This window comes from Chenopodium quinoa, unplaced genomic scaffold (assembly GCF_001683475.1).
Source record: "Chenopodium quinoa cultivar QQ74 unplaced genomic scaffold, ASM168347v1, whole genome shotgun sequence".
Taxonomy (NCBI): Eukaryota; Viridiplantae; Streptophyta; class Magnoliopsida; order Caryophyllales; family Amaranthaceae; genus Chenopodium; species Chenopodium quinoa.
Window position 1 is genome coordinate 1,055,428 of NW_018743204.1, and position 21,184 is coordinate 1,076,611.

Below are 21,184 nucleotides of genomic sequence, written 5' to 3' on the forward strand. Positions count from 1 at the left end.
AGTCATCTTTATTCAATATCAATAAAATTTAATAATTTATTTGTACTTCCTCTGTCCCCTAATACAAAGTCTCTTTTGGTTTTTGCGCGGGAGTTAAGAAAGTTGTAAATTCCTTAAAACTAATGATTAAAAGTATATATGTGCATGTGGGGTTAGAGAGATAGAGAGAAAGAAAAGGTAGTTAGGAATAATTGAAGAGATAGAGAGAAAGTGTTGAAAATTGATGTTAAAAGTACAAAAAATTAAGGTAAAAAAGATGACAACTCATCAAAAAAAGGGTAATAATATCAGAAATACAACCTTTAAATAGAAAAAAGATATTGAATTTTGGTTTACCCAAAAAGAAAATGAGGCTTTGTATTGCGAGACGGAGGGAGTACTACTCATCCTATTTGTTTATTTATTTGCTCAAATCATCCTATTTATTTTCATCCAAACTTATCGCGCAGATATTAAATTCGACAACATAAAATGCTTTTGTTGTCATTTCCTATGTCCTAGAAAGTTCTCTTGGACATATATAAATTAAATGAATGAAACTTTTATATTAAAACGGGCGTAAGTTGGATTAAAGCTTATGTTTTATTTTAAACTTGTACATTTATCATAAAGATCAATGGATCATGTTTATGGTATTCTAAACTTTTTTTTAAAAAGAAAATCTACTTACTTTGTATTTGTGCGATTTTTTATGCAATTTTTTTTATTTTTTATTTTTTAATTTTTTTAATTTTTAATTTTTAATTTTATTTTTTATCTTTAATATATTTAGCTATGCTTAAGTGAAAAATATAAAAAGTTATATTTGAAAGTTTTGTTCTAAGATGAATCTCACAAGGCTCTAATGTTATTTATTTTTTGAATATATCACTAATTAATTTTATAGTGACCCTATGAATAGTAAGTCGGATTTTCAAAAACAAATACACAAAGACGAGATCCGATAATATAGGAGCTAAAGCAAACAACCAACGACGACTCTGTTGACGATGACGAAGATGAAGCTCAAAACCCCCTCAAAATTTGATAATTGAATCGAAATTGGTGCGATTTGTGGCTGCTGGACGCGTTGTGGACGGTGGTTGGAGGTGGTGCCACAATGGTTGGGTGATTTTGGGGAGGTGCAGGTCGCAGGGGCTGCTGGGAATGGTGGAGATGGCTGCACAAATGCGGCTGCTGAAGGAGTTCGCTGATGGTGGCAGTTTGATAGTGGCTGGGTGGGCGGCAGTTGGGGAGCAGCGGTGGTGGTGCTGTTGTTGTTGGTTGGGGAGTGATGGCAGGGGAGAAATTGTAGGGAACTCATTGTCGGAAGATCGAATTGAAGGAGAAATTGCATTAAGGATCATTAGAAGATTACCATCGATTTTTATTAATTTTATTTTTAATTTTAATTTTTTAATTTTTTAATTATTCATAAATCTTTTTATTTTTTTAAAAATAATAATTATCTTGGTTAGATAATATAATTCATTGTTTGGCTTGTATAATTCCTTGGTAGGATGATACGATTAATTGATAGGATCACATTAATAATAAAAAAAAATATATTTTTATTTTTTTAATATATATATATATATATATATATATATATATATATATATATATATATATATATATTCAGCCAACAAAAAGATATCAGCTAATTCAAGAAACATATTAGCCAACTGATTAAATTAAAAATAAAAAGATAAAAAATAATATTTGCCAACAAAAGGAATAATTAACCAATACAAAAACCATATCAGCCAACACATAAAACATATCAGCTAGCAAGTGAAATATATCAGCCGTCTGCCGCACGTGTGATAGTCCGTACCCAATACCTTCTCAAACAAATATTGAATAATTTTTCAACTATGTTTTATAATTTATTATTAATTTACATAACTAATTTAATTTATTGCTTTAAAAAAAAAATTACTTGTCATATCATTAATAAATAAAGTCGAGCCCTCTAGCCAGTCCACGAAACAAAGCTACTTGGCATTTCAACTTTTCGCCAAGTATCACGTTATATAGGCGATATCTATGCAAAAACATGTTGTAGGTTTTTTTTTTTTTTTTTTTTTTTTTAGAAAGTTAAACATGCCACAGTTGATGACATGCAAGTGATTGTTAAATAAATTTTTTGGATAAATAAATTTTATTTTAGAGTACATTTTCGATGAACTTTTTATGTCTCACACCGATAATGTATTTCACAAATTCTTATATATATGTGGCTGGTCACACCGTGTGACAAGCCATTATGGGGGGTTACTTCTTTAGTGTTATAAGAGTTACTCGGTTAATATTATAGGGTGCTACTCAGTCAGTGTTTAGGGCTTACTATGTTCTTTTACGGGCAAATTTTTTATAAGCAGCCACGTGGTATGGTCAGTCACAAACAAAATACACTGAATATGATTTATAATTATTAATACATATCTTATATAATTGTATTTTTGCATCATAATTTGTTATCATAAAATTCTTTTTTAAATATGCTTTAATTTACACAAAGTCTTATATGTAGCTAGCCACATGAAGTGACCACTTCACAATAAGACAATTAATTAAGTAATAGGGGATTACGATGATGAGCAACTGGATTACCTTGACGTATGTGGGTTACTTAAATTAAAAAAGGGGGTAACTCTCTTACAGAAGTGAAATCATTCTTTCAATTTTTAAAACAAAAAAATAGGCTTTACTCGAATGAACAAATGTGGTTACTTATTTCTAAATTAGTTGATATTACTCATATAATGAATTGGAGTTACTTTAATGGACAAAATGAGGTTATTTTTATGAATAAATAGGGTTACTCATATATATAAATAAGGATTATTCTTATTAATCAATGTGGCCACACCCGTGGCTCGCCAAAAACAAGACTTACTCTTTAATTTATAACACGATAATTTATTATATATTTAAACATAGTACTTTATTTCAATTCAGTAAATAAAAAAAATATACGAAAATTATTTCTAAATTCCAAGATATTTTTCTAACTATATGTACTAACGTACATACCTAAAATTTTTAAAAAATTTAAGTTTAAAATCCTAAATCTAATAAAATACTCAAAACTCATTTTGGATAGATGATTTAATATGAAAAAATTTAGGAAAAATTGGTAAAAATAATCTCAACTTTTGTCCATTCGTTCAAAATTATCCCAACTTTGGATTATTTTTAAAAAATCCCAACTTTATGGGTCATTCGCTCAAAATCATCCTAGCCGTTCACCCAACCTGTTATAGTAGGTTAAGATGACACGTGTCATCATATGATTGGTCGAAAAAAAAAACTTAAAAACAAAAAAAAAGACAGAGTAACTTAAAAAAAAAGAAAAAACTTACACAAAAAAAAAAAAAAAAAATCCCAACCACCGACCACCCTCCCTACCACCATCCGCCGGCTATCTCCCCATCCTGCCACCCCCAGACCCCAACCCCACGCCGACAACACCCTTCCCCCACCACCATTCGTCGATTCTTCCCCTTAAACCACCAAACCACCACCGCAAAACCCCATCTCCTACTTGAAATCTCATTAAAAACCACCTCCCCCACTGTATAAATCCCAGACGCCTCTCCCCGACCCTTGGAACCCTAGGGACTAGGGGTTTTGAGGGTGGAAGAGTGGCGGTTGGGGGTTTATACGGTTAGGGATGGGTTTTTTAATTAGATTTCGGCTGGTGGATCGGGGTTTTGCTGGTGGTGGTTTAGGGATGATGGGGAAGGGGGAAGGGGCGTCATCGGTGACGTGGGGTAGAGGGTGCGGCGTAGGGTGGGGGCAGGGGAACCTGGCTGGACAGGGTGGTCGAGAGGGCTGTCGAAACTTGGTTGGGGTTGCGTGGGTGAGCTGGGTTTTTCTTATTATTTTTAATAAATTTTCCTTCCCCCCCTATTTCAACCATTATCGTTATGACACGTGTCACTTAAACCCCCAAATTTTTTTTACTCCTTTAACAGGTTACTTATCACTTGGGACTAGGGCTGTACTGAGTGCGGTTTAGACCGCACCAAACTGCAATTTTGCGATTTGAAAATTGCGGTGCGGTTTTTGAAAATGACCAAACCGCGGTTTGTGGTTTGGTGCGGTTTCAAAAATACTTGGACCAAACCGCACTTTATTGCGATTTGCGATTTTTATACTATATTTTGATTAAAAAAATATAAAAGAACTAAAATATATGCTAATCTTTGACTAAGTTAATTAAAGGTTTAAAAAAAGAGTTTAATATTTGGATTATAACTTAATAATTACAAAATAAAATAAAAGTTTTGTTTTAAAAAGAATAATTATAATTTAAAAAAAGTATGGTTAAACCGCAAACCCAACGCATGGGACCGCATTTGACGGTGCGGTTTTTTTAGAAGTGCGGTTTGGTGCGATTTGAAAAAAATTACAAACCGCAATTTTGCAGTTTGGTGCGGTTTAGGATCCAAATAAATCGCACCGCGAACACCCCTACTTGGGACCATTTTAAGCGAATGACCCATAAAATTCAGGTTATTTACAAATAATCCAAAGTTGAGATTAAATTGAGAGAACGAGCAAAAGTTAGGATTATTTTTACCAATTTTTCCAAAAATTTATTTTTAGAATTTATTTACGAAAACTTCTGGTATAATATAAATTAAAATTTTCATTAAAAAATTATTTTTAGAATTTATTTACGTAAGCTTCAATATATAATACAATTTTAAAAATTAATATAATTACATTATAATTGATAAATCACATTTTACTATGATTGTTATATCAAATAACTTATCTTTTACAGAATAATGCTGATGTATGTTTATTTACAAATATAATTATCACTTAATAATCATTAATTCTTGAATTGCAAAATAAAATAAAGTGTAAACAAGTGTAAAGCTGAAAACTAAAAACATACACTTTATTTATTTGCATGCCAATTATTTTCTCTCTCCACTCTCTTCTCTTTCCTACCTTCTCTCTCTTAATTTCTCGAATCTTCTTCCAAAATGCATGTTAAGTTTGGAAATCTAGCTGCAATTTCTTCGATTTTTCATCAATTTCTCGATCAACAATCTATTATGTGAGTTAGTCATTTTCATCGCTGAATATTCATTCCATTGAAGCGAGTTTGAGCTTTCTCGATCCTCCATTGAAGCGACTTTGAGCTTTCTTCTCCATTGAAGCGGCTACTTAGGTAGTATTTCTTAAATTATCGGCTATCAATTTCACAATCTAGGGTTTATTGCTAGTTAATTGCTCGAATGTTTTTGTTATGAAATATAAATTGTTGTTTGGATTCGCAATTTGTTGTATAGCATGCGAATTTTGTCGAGTCAAGCATTCAATTTTGCCGGCCTGTTAATATTTTAGATTCAAAATGTTATGTTTCAATTTTTTTAGATTCGAAATTGTTGTATATTTATTTGCAATTTTGATTAAAGTTTGGTAGTTTATGAATTGCACTTCAATTAAAATTGGTTGTGCTCTTGCTCAAAACTGTAGTCGACTGTGTACAAATTATGATTAGGGACTGCAAAATGTAAATTGCTTAATTGTATGATTTTTACATTGTTTATTTTGTTTAATTTAGATGAAATTTACGAATATTTATGTCAATTAGGTTAATTTTTCTGTTTGGATGTGAATATATCTATGTGAATTTAGGTTATTTTGTCTGTTTGGATGTGATTATATTGCTATTATTTCAAGAATTTGTTGCTGCATATACCTGTCTTTATTGTTGGAAAACTGTGAATTGGTTATTGTTTTCGTTCTATTGATCTTCTTTTGCTATGGGATGAATATTAAATTCCATATTTATAGGTTTGTTTTTGAAATTAAAAGTTCATGTATGAATTGATTTCATGCTATCCAAGAAGCGTGATTCATCTTTGATTGTTCAGTTAGACGAATGTATAAACATGATGTATCTTTAATTGTTCAGTTAGCGTGATTCATCTTTGATTGGTCGTAATCTATGGGTTTCTGCTATAAGCCTAGCCTATTTTAGTGATGGTTGGTCAAGCCTTGATCAAGTTTTTGACCTGCGATTATGGATGGTTGCAATTCTAGCAAAAGTCACATATTGTGGAAACATACTTCGTATTATATTGCGGTATCATGTAAATCATTGTGTTTGAGTTGAACTATACAATCAACATTAGTCATTAAGGTTAGCTTTAACCTTTTAAGACCTTGTATCAGACATCAGTCATATGGGCCAACCCTTTTGAACTTGGGATGTCTGATTAAATATGATGAATAAAATCTTGATCTGGAGGAGTGATTGGGTTATATAGCGTGGTGGTGACTTTTGCAAAGTCACTACATACCATAAAATTACCCTTATGCTCAAGTTTAGAACAGGATTGGTGGGGGATTTAGATATCGAAAGTCTTACCGGTGGTTACCCTGTTCCTACATCATAAATAAACTATTAGCAGTATATAACCTTTCACTACTAGAAAACACCTTATTTACGACGGAAAAAATCCGTCGGTATTCTTTAGAAATCCGTCGGAACACTTTGTCGGAAAACCCTTTGTAGGAATTTTGGCACATACCGAGGGATTTTCCGTCGGAAAATGTCCTATTGACGGAAGTTCCGACGGATTACAATTTGTTGGAGCCTGAGTTTTACCAGTATTGGGAGTCCGTCGCAAGGTTCCGACGGAACTAAACCCCTCGGAATTGTCTCGCCTTCCGACGGAATAGTCCGTCGGTCCGTGCCCCCCTTCCGACGGAATATTCCGTCGGTACCTACCACCTTCGGATGGAATATTCCGTCGGTACGTAGCATCTTCCGACGGATTATTCCGTAGGTAACGCACAATGTTCCTACGGACTTTTCCGTCGCAATGTTCCTACGGAATATTATCTGTCGCAAGTTACCGACGTAAATATCCGTCAGAACGCTCCACCATTGCGACGGAATTACGAGGGCGCTTTTACTAGTTTGACTATTCCCTCTTTTGGTCGTTGATACCCTTTCACACCTGTAATTCCTGCTTCTTATATTAACGATTGAATAAAATTATTGGTTTTTGTGCAAAAATAATTATATATACATACTTACTAATTCCAATGTCTACAATAAACACTAAGTTAATCTAAAATTAGAACTTACAAACACTAAGTTAATCAATGTGCATCAACTGCGCGAGTGCCCTGCCAGCTCCACCACTACCCGTGTCATCGTCTCTGGGATCTTGAAATGGAGATCGCACGGTGGAACATGGGTCATTGGCGTAACGACCCATCATCCTCTCTTCCAACCTCTTATCCAGGGGTGGGACTTTTCAAACCAAACCGTGAAACCGCCCGTTACCGAACCGAACCATCACAGACCGATCCGTTTATAAACCGATAAATATAAACCGAAAACCGAACTGAACCGTTCAATATCAAACCGAAACCGAATTGAACCGCTCAATGTCAACCCGTTACGGACCGTAAACCGATAACAAACCAAACTGCGCAAATCCGAACCGAAACGAAACCGAACCGAATGGTTTATAAACCCGTTAATGACCCGAACCGTTTATAAACCGAAACCGTTTAAACCGAAAAAACCCGTTTAAACCGAACCATTTGTAACCCGCTAACCGTTTAAACCGACCCGTTTATGAACCGAAACCGTTTAAACCGCACGTATAAACCGAACCGTTATAATCCGCTAACCGTCTAAACTGAACTGCCATAACCCGTTAAACTGTTAAAATCGAACTGTTTTCGAATCGCAACCTGTTTAAACTGATCCGATTACAAACTGCTTAACTCAAATTGAATTATTTACAACCTAAATGGCTAAATAGTAAATACAATTAATGTTAATAAATGTAGATCTAATCAAACGGCTTAGGTTTATACAAAGGTTTATATCACCTAGATCTAGGCCAACGACATTATTAATATCGTTTTAGATTACTTATTTATTTTAATTACAAGATATATCATTTGTATCATTTTCATTCCAGTAATAATGCTAGTCCACCCAAATTATCTTCATTGTTCCTTGATATTCATGATCATCCAATAAAACTCAAAGCCTCAAAGGTAACATAAGATTGGAGATGTATGAGATTGCGTTACACAAGTGGCATAAGCATTAGAATATTACTGTACTAGTCAATAAGGCGTACAATCATTCACATTATCACTTTATAAAACTTTCTTATACAAGTATTTTGTAAAGGGGAGGACTAAAATGTTTATAAAACACATTTTTTAGCTTTTCTTATATTAAACCAGATATTAAGTAAAAGAATTTTAATAAATACGGAGGCATCCCAAATCTGTAGCCACAATTATTTCATAACATTACCACAAATCCAGCAGATAAATAGCATTGAAATTAGAGTAATATCAACAAGCAATTAAAAAAAGTCACCATTTTCATTGATTAAAATTCACAATACATATACCAATACATAATGAAACTACTATCACTACTACCCAGATTAGATTTCAGATTTATCAACTAAAACATCATCAAGTTTAGGGTTGCAAAAAATGATACATTATAAGATGAAGGGAGGAGTGAGAATGTGAGTGATTTGGGAGCAGAATCTTGAAGCAGAATCTTGAAGCAGCAGCACAGCACCCAAGAGCAGAGGAAATAGCAGCAACAAGCAGGAACCAGCACACGGAATAACAGATCAGCAACTTATCAGAAGCAAGGAATAATATAAGCAGAAGGGACTCAGCAGGAACTTATTTTTGTTTTTCAAAATTGCTCTCAGATTTACGTTTATCGTATCATCACTGAGCAATAGCTGTTTTAACTTAAAACTTGAAAAATGCTGCCAGCAAGTACATATACATTGAAGTCTCAACATAAATGACAAGGGCAACGATGATTCAAGAAAAATTAAAACAACAAGCATAAGAAACAGCAGCAGCAAAACTTATCATAAATTCATAACACAAAAGGCAGCAACACAGCACCTCAAGCTGGCAGGAGGCATGAACCAGCTCATGCAGGCAACAATATAGGCAATAACAACTCAGCAGAGACAACAACCAAAGGGCAAAAGCACTACCAGCAGGCAGCAACTCATAACAAGTTCAAGCAACTTCAAAATTATAGCTTTTGTTTTTTTTAAAATTGCTCTCAGATTTACATCACTGAGCAATGGTTGTTTTAACAAAAACTTAAGAAATGCTGCCAGCAAGTACCAAAATACATTTAACTATTTAAGTCTCAACATAAATGACAAGGGCAACGATTTTAAAAGTCTTGAAAAATGCTGCCAGCAAGTCTGAAAATAAATGACAAGGCAACGATTTTAAAAGTCTTGAAAAATGCTGCCAGCAAGTCTGAAAATAAATGACAAGGGAAACGATTTTTCAAGATAAAATAAACCACAATGAGACACAAATACCAATTATGCAGATGAAGCACTTTCGGCTTCAATCTCTTTACCAATAAGGAGGACGTCTTCCTCAACATCCGCTTGATAACCACGGCACCAATTTTGGGTGGTAACCAATGCTTCAACATTCTTTGGCAAAAGTTTACCCCTATATCCTCAAAAAGAAAAAAGCATACATAAGAAAAGCTTAAACTTTTTCAAAAGTTTCCAATGAAATTATGAACCTATAAATAAACATGAGATGTTTATTTTGCTAGCCCTAAACTAGCATTTATTTTATGCACATAACTGCAGAAAGTGACACAATTTGGTCTTTTGTTAGGTAAAAAAGCCAATAACCACATAATCTGAACAACCCATCATCATTACTTTTAAATCGAGCATAATAAACAACAAAACAGCACAAATCTACCATTTTCCCGTAAAAAACAAAAATACAATCAACAACAGATTTTAGGCATATTTCGACGATATTCAAGCAAGAACAACAACAATAATCAAATACAAAAACAGAAAAAGTGTATTAAAAAAAAACGAAAAGGAAAAAGTAATTACCTTTGACGGCTTGAAGGAGATTTGAAGATGGAGAACTGCCTGAACTGGAGATCAAAAGAAAAAATCAAGAATGTAGATGATCAGAACTTGAAATAAAAAAAAAAACCGAAACGAAAACGAAAAAAATCAAAAAAATTAACAAAAAAATTACCTTGAGGTTTGACGGCTTGAAGGAGAGGAAGATTTGAAAAAAAAAAAACGAGAATGGAAAAGTTAGAAATCAGAACTCTGGATCCAAAACAAAAATGAAACGAAAACAAAAACCCTAAATAAAAAAGTAAAAAACCGAAACGAAAACGAAAAAAATCAAAACGAAAACAACAAAAATTAACAAATAATTACCTTGAGGTTTGACGACTTGAAGGAGAGGCAGATTTGGAAAAAAAACGAGAATGGAAAAGTCCGAAATCAGAACTTAGATCCAAAACAAAAATGAAACGAAAACAAAAACCCTAAATAAACAAACCGAAACAAAAACGAAAAAAATCAAAACGAAAACAACAAAAATTAACAAAAAATTACCTTGAGTTTTGAACTTTTGACGGCTTGAAGCCTTCAAATTGAAGGAGAGGAAGATTTGAAAAAACAAAAAAACGAGAATGTAAAGCGAGAAATCAGAAATGTAGATCCAAAACACAAATGAAACGAAAACAAAAACCCTAATTAGGATTTTTAAAAGTTGAGAAGTTGAGCTTGAGATTCTTGAGAATTTCAGAACGAAAGAGTGAGAAACTGAGAAGTTAGAGAGAGAAACTATGAGTGAGTAAAACGGCTGAATGGCTGATAGAGTGGGTTTTTTTCTAGGTTTAGGTTTTACTTGTTCAGTTGATCTAACCGTCCATATTCAATCTCAACATCTAACCGTTCATTTTTTTTTTGTAGATTCCAGAATATTCATCTAGATCTAACGGTCTAGATTTTTCTTTGTGCTTTTCTAGGTCTTTTTGACCGTTTTTTTAATTATTTATTATTATTATTATTATTTTGAGGGATTATTATTATTATTATTATTATTATTGTTAGTATAATTATTTGTTAATATTATTATTATTACTAGTTTACTACTACTATTATTATAATATTATTATAATTATTATTATTACTATTATTATTATTATTATTATTATTATTATTATTATTACTATTATTATTATTATTAGTTTATTACTTATAAGTTATAAATTGTAAGAAACGCAAATGTTTCAAAATTGAAATTGATTCAATACGACATAGTTAATGACTTAATGAGTTAATGCACATCAATATCTGACATCTCTATATGTATATTATATATATCTGTGAGTCTGTGACTGTATATCAGTATATATATATAATAAACTAATAATAACTTAATAAGTAATACTAATAACTAATAAAGTAATGAAAATCTAACCATTGTTTTTCATGGGCATTCAATCTAACCGTTGTATATTTGACTATTCGTACATTAGTATTGCATAATGATTTCATCACCACTTTAATTAGTGATTTCATGATTTCGTCCATTTAACTTATTAAGTTGTTTGAGTTAGTAATCTAAATAAAGTAACAAACTAAATAACGAATCCATTTAATCTCGTGTAAGTTATAATTTATAAGAAATGCAATGTTTGGAAATGGAAATTGATTCAATACGATATTGTTAATGTATATGTAATTATAGATTAATTATTATGTATATCATATCGTACGAATGTACGGTTGGTATCATTATCATACTATCATAAGTATCATTGCCTCATTGAATTATTGGTATGTACTACAATCGATAAACATATTTACATATCTGATCATTAAAACTTAAAAGTTTAAAACACTTGTTGATCAATCTAATTGAATACTTGTACATTCTTAATTATCGATTTATCGTACTATAAGTATCAACTCATTAAATCATGGTCATGACGCGATCTTTAAAACAATCATGAATTCATGACCCAAACCGCTTATAAACCGAACCGACATGATCCAAACTGTTCATAAACCGAACCAATTGAACTGTGTAAACCCTCCACTAAACCGGCCCATTTCAAACTGAACCGACATGATTCGCACCGTTTATAAACCGAACCGATATTGACCCGGGTAAACCTGCCCCTAAACCGACCCATTTCAAACCAAACCGGCTTGATCCAAACCGTTTGTAAACCGAACTCACATTGACCCGGGTAAACCCGCCCCCTTAACCGACCCGTATCAAACCGAACCGACATAATCCGAATCGTTTATAAACCGACCCGCTTATGACCCAAACCGAATTTAAACCGCAAAGAAATAAACCGAAACCAAACCGAGCCGTGACTAACCCAAACCGAACCAAACCGACCCGCCAGCTAAACTAAACCGTTTCAATCCGAACCGCTTCAAACCGAAACCGACTCAAACCGAGGTCAAACCGAACCGCCAGACCGAAGTCCCACCCCTACTCTTATCCATTTCTTCCATTTGGACTCTTACTTAGGCTTGAACTCGGGCTTCCATCTCGCTTTCCATTTCTTGCCGAAGAGCCTGCACCCTGGTTTCCACCTGATCCTGCATCTGAGAAACAAGGGAAGGCGTGTATTGGAGGGAAGATGTGGAAAGTCGACCCATATGGCTGCCATAGTAAAGGTCAGCACCATCGCCAAGTCCCTTCACACGTCCTTTTTTGTTTCGACCACCCACGGTCTCCCAGTACAGCTTATTCAGACTCTTCTGAGTCCTTTGAGTGCTAGCCTCCTCAAACCTCTTTCATTAGGCCTCCTACAAGACAAACATATGGAAAGGAACAACAAGTTAGTAAGTTATACAAATAAGCTAAGCTTTGGGTACCATATTCATGAAAAAATAAACAAAGTAATATGACGTAGGTGACTTCATTTTCGACAAAATGAACTATTTCTTTTCCTAAACATGTCTAATATAGGTATTATAAGGGGTTCATGCCTTGAAATTCCAAAAAAAACTAACTCCCTAAGGTTTGGGACGCATTTTGAGCCAAAATGAACCAAGTATGGCGTATATGACCTATTCTTTGCCCATTTTCTTCATTTTCGACCAAATGAACTATTTCTTTCTCTAAACATGTCTAATATAGGTATTATAAGGGGTTTATGCCTTGAAATGCCAAAAAAAACTAACTTCCTACGTTTCGGGTCGCATTTGGAGCCAAAATGAACCAAGTATGGCGTATATGACCTATTCTTTGCCCATTTTCTTCATTTTTGACCAAATGAACTATTTCTTTCTCTAAAAATGTCTATTATAGGTATTATAAGGGGTTAATGCCTTGTAATGCCAAAAAAAAACTAACTCCCTAAGGTTTGGGACGCATTTTGAGCCAAAATGAACCAAGTATGGCGTATATGATCTATTCTTTGCCCAATTTCTTCATTTTCTACCAAATTAACTATTTATTTCTATAAACATGTCTATTATAGGTATTATAAGGGGTTAATTCCTTGAAATTCCAAAAAAAACTAACTCCCTAAGGTTTGGGACGCATTTTGAGCCAAAATGAACCAAGTATGGCATATATGACCTATTCTTTGCCCATTTTCTTCATTTTCGACCAAATGAACTATTTCTTTCTCTAAACATGTCTAATATAAGTATTATAAGGGATTTATGCCTTGAAATGCCAAAAAAACCTAACTCACTACGTTTCGGGTCGCATTTGGAGCCCAAATGAACCAAGTATGGCGTATATGACCTATTCTTTGCCCATTTTCTTCATTTTCCACCAAATGAACTATTTATTTTTCTAAACATTTCTATTATAGGTATTCTAAGGGGTTAATTCCTTGGAATGCCAAAAAAAAACTAACTCCCTAAGGTTTGGGACGCATTTTGAGCCAAAATGAACCAAGCATGGCGTATATGACCTATTCTTTGCCCATTTTCTTCATTTTCGACCAAATGAACTATTTATTTCTCTAAACATGTCTATTATAGGTATTATAAGGGGTTTATGCCTTTGAATGCGAAAAAAAAACTAACTCCCTAAGGTTTGGGACGCATTTTGAGCCAAAATGAACCAAGTATGGCGTATATGATCTATTCTTTGCCCAATTTCTTCATTTTCGACCAAATGAACTATTTATTTCTCTAAAAATGTCTATTATAGGTATTATAAGGGGTTGATGCCTTGAAATTCCAAAAAAAACTAACTCCCTAAGGTTTGGGACGCATTTTGAGCCAAAATGAACCAAGTATGGCGTATATGACCTATTCTTTGCCCATTTTCTTCATTTTCGACCAAATGAACTATTTCTTTCTCTAAACATGTCTAATATAGGTATTCTAAGGGTTTTATGCCTTTAAATTCCAAAAAAACTAACTCCCTACGTTTCGGGTCGCATTTAGAGCCAAAATGAACCAAGTATGGCGTATATGACCTATTCTTTGCTCATTTTCTTCATTTTCGACCAAATGAACTATTTCTTTCTCTAAAAATGTTTATTATAGGTATTATAAGGGGTTAATGCCTTGGAATGCCAAAAAAAACTAACTCCCTAAGGTTTGGGACGCATTTTGAGCCAAAATGAACCAAGTATGGCGTATATGACCTATTCTTTGCCCATTTTCTTCATATTCGACCAAATGAACTATTTCTTTCTCTAAACATGTCTAATATAGGTATTATAAGGGGTTTATGCCTTGAAATGCCAAAAAAACCTAACTCACTACGTTTCGGGTCGCATTTAGAGCCAAAATGAACCAAGTATGGCGTATATGACCTATTCTTTTTCCATTTTCTTCATTTTCGACCAAATGAACTATTTATTTCCTTAAAAATGTCTATTATAGGCATTATAAGGGGTTCATGCCTTGGAATTCCAAAAAAAACTAAGTCCCTAAGGTTTGGGGCGCATTTTGAGTCAAAATGAACCAAGTATGGCGTATATGACCTATTCTTTGCCCATTTTCTTCATTTTCGACCAAATGAACTATTTCTTTCTCTAAACATGTATATTTTAGTTATTCTAAGGGATATAACACTTGAAATCACATAAAAATAAAATTCCCTACGTTTCGGGACGCATTTGGAGCCAAATTGAACCAAGTGTGGCGTATATGAACTATTATTTGCACATTTTCTAAGTTTTTTACCAAATGAACTATTTCTTTCTATAAACATGTATATTGTAGTTATTATAAGGTATATAACACTTGAAATCACATAAAACTACAATTTCCCAAGTATTATGACGCATTTGGAGCCAAAATGAACAAAAACTTGCCTATATGAACTATTATTTGCACATTTTCTTAGTTTTTTACCAAATGAACTTTTTCTTTCTCTAAACATGTATATTGTAGTTATTATAATGGGTACATGCCTTGAAATCACATAAAGCTACATGTCCCTAATTTTTCAATACCATATTCAAGCAAATTGAACCAAGGAACTAAGTTTAGGGAAAGTGTTACCGCAATTTCCTGAGCTGTGGGGTTTACTGGCACTGTGCCTTTCCCAGGAAACTCCTTGAAGTGTGTCTTCATAAACAGCTCTGGAGCTGTTGGTAGCTGGCCCTTGTTCTTCGCTGCCTTTGATACAAAAAAATATGAATAAACGTTAAACAAGTCACACCCTTGTTACATTGAAATACACAAAAATGCCTTCTAATATAAGATCATTTTAAATAAACTTACCATCCTTTTTGCATGTTGGGTCGCTGACAACGAACCTTGAAAGTGGGTCCCTCGGACGGGATTTTCCATAGAACCGCCCCTTCTGTTCATCTTGTTCTGCGCCGACCTCTCCTTGTAAGTTGGATCCGTGGCAACAATGTCCATCATCTCCTTGTGGATCTCCTCACTCAACCAACTTGGCCTCGCATCTCTCATCTTGTGCGTGATGGTGTGGAACATGTCACGCAGGCGTGTGGCTACCCTCCGCCGAAATGTGACCTTCACTAGCTCCTCCATCTGAGGTGCCCATCTGAATTGTTGCCTGCAAATGATAAAATACAAAAGTGTTACACAAAACTAAATCCGTACAATAACTAAAACATATATTATCCTAATTGAACCAGAAATATCATACGCTGAACAAGTTGAACCAGTGTTCCTTCGTAGCTGCGGGAACTTCTCCAAGGGGCTCGGTAGTATCCAGTAATCGTACCGGATACCGCACTCCGAACCTTAGGATCATCAAACCTATAACAAACGGGAAACAACAATGTTAAACAAGCTCGAAAAAAAAGGTAATATAAGCCTTGTATCTCATCATCCATATCATGATATGTACGTACCACAGCGTAGTAGGGTCCAAAAACGGGAGCTGTGACTCATCATGTGAGTCGTCCTGTGACTCATCCCGTGGCCCATCTTCTGGAGGAGTGGATGGGCCCATTTGATCCTCACCCAAATCGTGTGCCTTGGCATCGTGCATCTCCTCATCTTGGTCGTCGGTGAAAAGGGCGCGAGCGGTCATTTTCTCTTTCCCCTTTACTTTCTTCGACGATTGCCCACTTTTTCTGCCCGCCATGACTACCTGAATAACATGTTAGTAAAATGACAAGATATTATAAATAACAAGTGCAGTGCAATGTAATATGCCTTTTATACAAACACTTAAGCCTAATTAATATTTTAATTTTACAACAAGAAGCATAATTTTAAAGGAGATTTACATATTCACCTACTCAGTACTCTCATCACTACTTTCACTACTAGACTCATCACTACTATCGTCTAATACTACATCGATGTCATCATCATCATCACTATCACTAGAGCCGATACTAGATTCATCGTCTTCATCGCTGGACATCACAAAGCCATCATCAGCGTCTTCATCATCATCATCCCTGGCGTAGTCTGGAATGTCATTCGGTGGGCAGAGCGTTGCATGTACTGTTAGGGATGGTGATTGCAGAAACTCTAATTCCACCGGAGCATCAACCACTTACCTTGCTTGTGTTTTAAACACAGACCACCATTGAACTCGGTCCCGTTTCAGGCTAGGGTATGACGCGTAGTACACTTGATCCACTTGGTAAGATAAGACAAATGGATCATACTTGGGGTATTTCTTAGTATGATTTACTTCGATTAGCTTGTATTGTTCGTGTATGTTCATTCCCCTACCACAATCCATCCATTTGCACTTAAACATAATTGTCTTGTATTGTCTCTTGGGTCCCGTGTAGACAAGTTCAATGATGTCGTCTAAAATGCCGAAGTACTCTTCGCCATTCTCACTTGATACACACACACCATAATTCATGGTGGATTTGTGCTTGCCATACGAATGTGTATGGAAATTAAATCCACCTACAAAAATCTGGCCCCAAGTACGAACTCGCCTGAAGGGACGCATGCACAACGCTCGCAGGACATCCGAGTTTGGATTCTCTTCGACCACCTACAAAGTGGTTGAATATCAACATCACGGTTCATGAATTGAATGAACTGAAGTGCAATAAGTAAAATTCATAATTATTTTACGGTTAGAGCGCGTATATCACATTGTGATGAAACCAATCAAAGAATTCAGCTTCGAAATTCTCCATAACTTCTTCTCTACGCAAGAAAGGCCGAGTACTAAGAATGTAGTCCTCAAACTTCCTACGAGGCCAAACACACGAAATGTTTATCTACAAATTCAGCACTATAATTGTTTGGCAATACGAATACACTAAATACCTAAACTTAATATACCTTTCGTATTCGCCAAGAATGCCGGTGTTTCGTAACACGTACAAATGTGCATACTCGAGTTCTTTGCCATCTAAGAACCGAGTTTTTCCCTCATTTGACACACGACCTCTATCCTCATTGAACAACTCAGGTATTCCGACGTCGTCCAATGTGGACTCGACGTCGGCATTCACATTTCGGCCAAGATCTCGAGTTTTAGTGTCAACTGTAGACTGAAAGTAATTGGAGCAGAAGTTTGCTATCTATTCAGTGAGATAAGCATTGCATATGGACCCTTCAACTCGAGCCTTGTTCCCAATTTTCCGTTTCAAATGATTGAGGAACCTGCAATTATAGTTATGTAAATGTATGAACAAGTGATTAGGATGTATGACAAAGGATCTGAAATAAGAGTCTTTGATTTACCTTTTGAAGGGATACATCCATCTGTATTGTACAGGACCAAATAACTTCCCCTCGTACGGCAAATGTATAGGCAAATGCTCCATGGAGTTAAAGAATGCAGGGGGGAAGATCTTCTCAAGCTTACAGAGGATCTCAAGTATGTTTTTCTCCAATCGCTCCATGTCACTAACTGATGTTGTATAGCAACACAAGTCGCGGAAGAATTGGTTGATCTTTGTAATTGCATTCCAAATATGGTCAGGGAGCAATTCCCTCAAAGCTGTGGGCAAAAAACTCTCCATGAACACGTGACAGTCATGGATTTTCATTCCATAGAGCTTACACGCTTGCAAATCTACGCATCTGCTCAAATTTGAGGCGTAACCATCAGGGAACCGCAGCTGTTTAACCCACTCACACAAAACTTTTCTCTGAGCCTTGTCAAGAGCGAATGGAGCCTTTGGCATTACCTCTTTTCCTCTATCATCCTCTTCAAGATGAAGCTGGGGACGTTTACAATATTTAACAATGTCATTCCGAGTGGCGTGTCACACGTATGCTTTTTCACATCCATTACAGTGTGAATTAACTGATAAAAAAAGTTCTTTTTCAATGAGCATGACATCTAAGTTGTGACGAATGAGGAGATGCTTCCAATATGGGAGCTCCCACAAGGTGCTTTGCTTGAACCACCCCTTCTTTTCATTTTTCAGCCTTTTAATTGAATCGGGTCCATCTGTAGCCTTCGGAAGGTCCTTAACACATTCCCACAGCTCCTCTCCTGACATGATGTGTGGGGGGGCTCCTTTCTCTACTTTGTTTTTACAGAATATTGTTTTACTGTTCCGAAAAGGGTGATCTGTTGGAAGGAATTGCCGGTGGCAATCAAACCAAGAAACTTTACCACCATGTTCAAGCCAAAATGCTTTGGTCTTCTCCTTGCAATGTGGACACGCTTTCTTACCATCCGTGGCCCAACCAGACAACATGCCATAAGCCGGGAAGTCACTAATGGTCCATAGGATGGCTGCTCGAAGATTGAAATTCTGTTTCTTCGAAATATCATAAGTAGCCGCCCCAACTTCCCACAACAGTTTCAACTCCTCTATCATCGGTTGCATGTAAACATCCAATTTTCCCTTAGGGTTTTTAGGACCAGGAACGAGCAACGAAAGGAACATGAATTGTCTTTTCATGCACATTGAGGGAGGCAAGTTATAAGGGGTCAAAATGACAGGCCAACAAGAATATTGTCCCCCATACTTACCATGAGGAGCAAAACCATATATACACAAGCCAAGTCTCACTTACGAGGCTCAGAAGCAAACTCTGGAAACTGACAATCGAGGTGTTTCCAAGCTGCACTGTCACTAGGGTGTGCCATTGTGCCTTGAACTCTGGGATTTTTCGAATGCCATATCATTTCCTCCGAATGTTCTTTGTTGCAAACAGTCTTTGCAACTTGGGTGTGATCGAGAAATAATATAGAACATTCAAAGGCACAAGGCTACCTTTGGAAGTCTGCTTGTATTGGTCGCTGCCACAAACCCGGCATTCAGACAACTGAGCATCATCCTTCAAAAACAACATACACCCTTTCGGGCAGGCATGAATCTTTTGATGGGACAGTTCCAACCCCTTCACAATCTTCTTCACCTCGTAGAAAGTGTCAGCCATATGGTTGTTGTTCGGAATCGCCTCACTTAGCAAGGAAGCAAACCCATCAACACATCTGTGAGGCAAATTATACTCACATTTTAGACTAGTGATTCTAGTGGCCATCTCTAACACAGACAAAGAACTCCCTTCGTATAATGGCCTTTCAGAAGCCTTCAAAAAATCCAGAAAATGCTTAGCAGTTGCATTAGGCTCCTCTTCTGATGAAACACTAGCCTCCTCGGAGTGCCCTTGATCTTGACTATGAACAAAAGCATCCAAAACCATGTCACGATATTCATTGGACCGCTGTTCGGGAACTCTCGGATATCCTTCCCCGTGACACATCCACTCATAGTAGTTAGGTACGAAACCCTTGCCATACAGATGAATTTTAACCGTATCCGCATTCCAAAGGAGTTTGTTCTTACATTTAACACATGGACACCTAACCTCATCCGGATTACTACTCTCGGGATGATCTGTGACGTACTGAATGAATTCAAAAACTCCTTTCACAAAATCTGGATTAATACTTTGCCCAATCGTCCTTTTATACATCCAGCTACGTTCTCTTTGTTTCATGATTACAACTTCTACACAGCTCACGCATATGTACAACCACATTAGTCATGAACGGTATTTCGGAGTCATTATCCACCAAAGCGTTATGGAAATGCAAATGAGATTTGAAATGCTTCCAAAGGGTTTTTATCACTCCAACCTAACCCATCCTTGTACGTTTATTCTCACTAGTGAATGTAACCCGAGTTTTCTATTCTATGGAAAATCCGCCAGCATTTCCCTACAGTTCTCCAAGTACACGATGTAGGCGATTAAACACACCTACATATGTACCCAGAGAACACAGTAGAGAAATGCATGAAAAGGCAGGATTTTCCCTAGAATAAAAAACAAGTCTTACATTCACCACCTAAGTGAGAATAAGCGTACAAGGACAGTCCCAACTGGGGACTATTCAAGTCATACTCCTAATGTGTATGCCTTGAACGGGTATCTAGGCATATGATTATGCAAATGATTCATTTATATATATATATATATATATATATATATATATATATATATATATATATATATATATATATATATATATATATATAAACTAACTTGCATTACATTAAACTAACAAATATACCATAATTTATCTAAAGAAAACTAACATATCATAATATCATAATATTCAAATAACCAATCAAACAAAACCAAACTACACTAAAATATCATTATATTAAACCAAAATAAGATACATTATATAAATTAAAATACACTAAGCTACATTATAGTAAACTAAAGTAATGTAACATACATTATATTAAACTAAACCAAACCAACCTACATTATATTAAATTAAACAAAACTAAACAACATTATATTAAAATAAAGTAAGCTAACATACATCATATTAAGCTAAACTAAACTAAACCAACATACATTATTATATTAAACTAAACCAAACTAAATTAACATATTATAATACAACTAAACTAAACTAACATATTACCCTAAACTATACCAAACTAAAGTAACGTGTTATAATAAAGTTATTAAAAACTATACTTAAATTA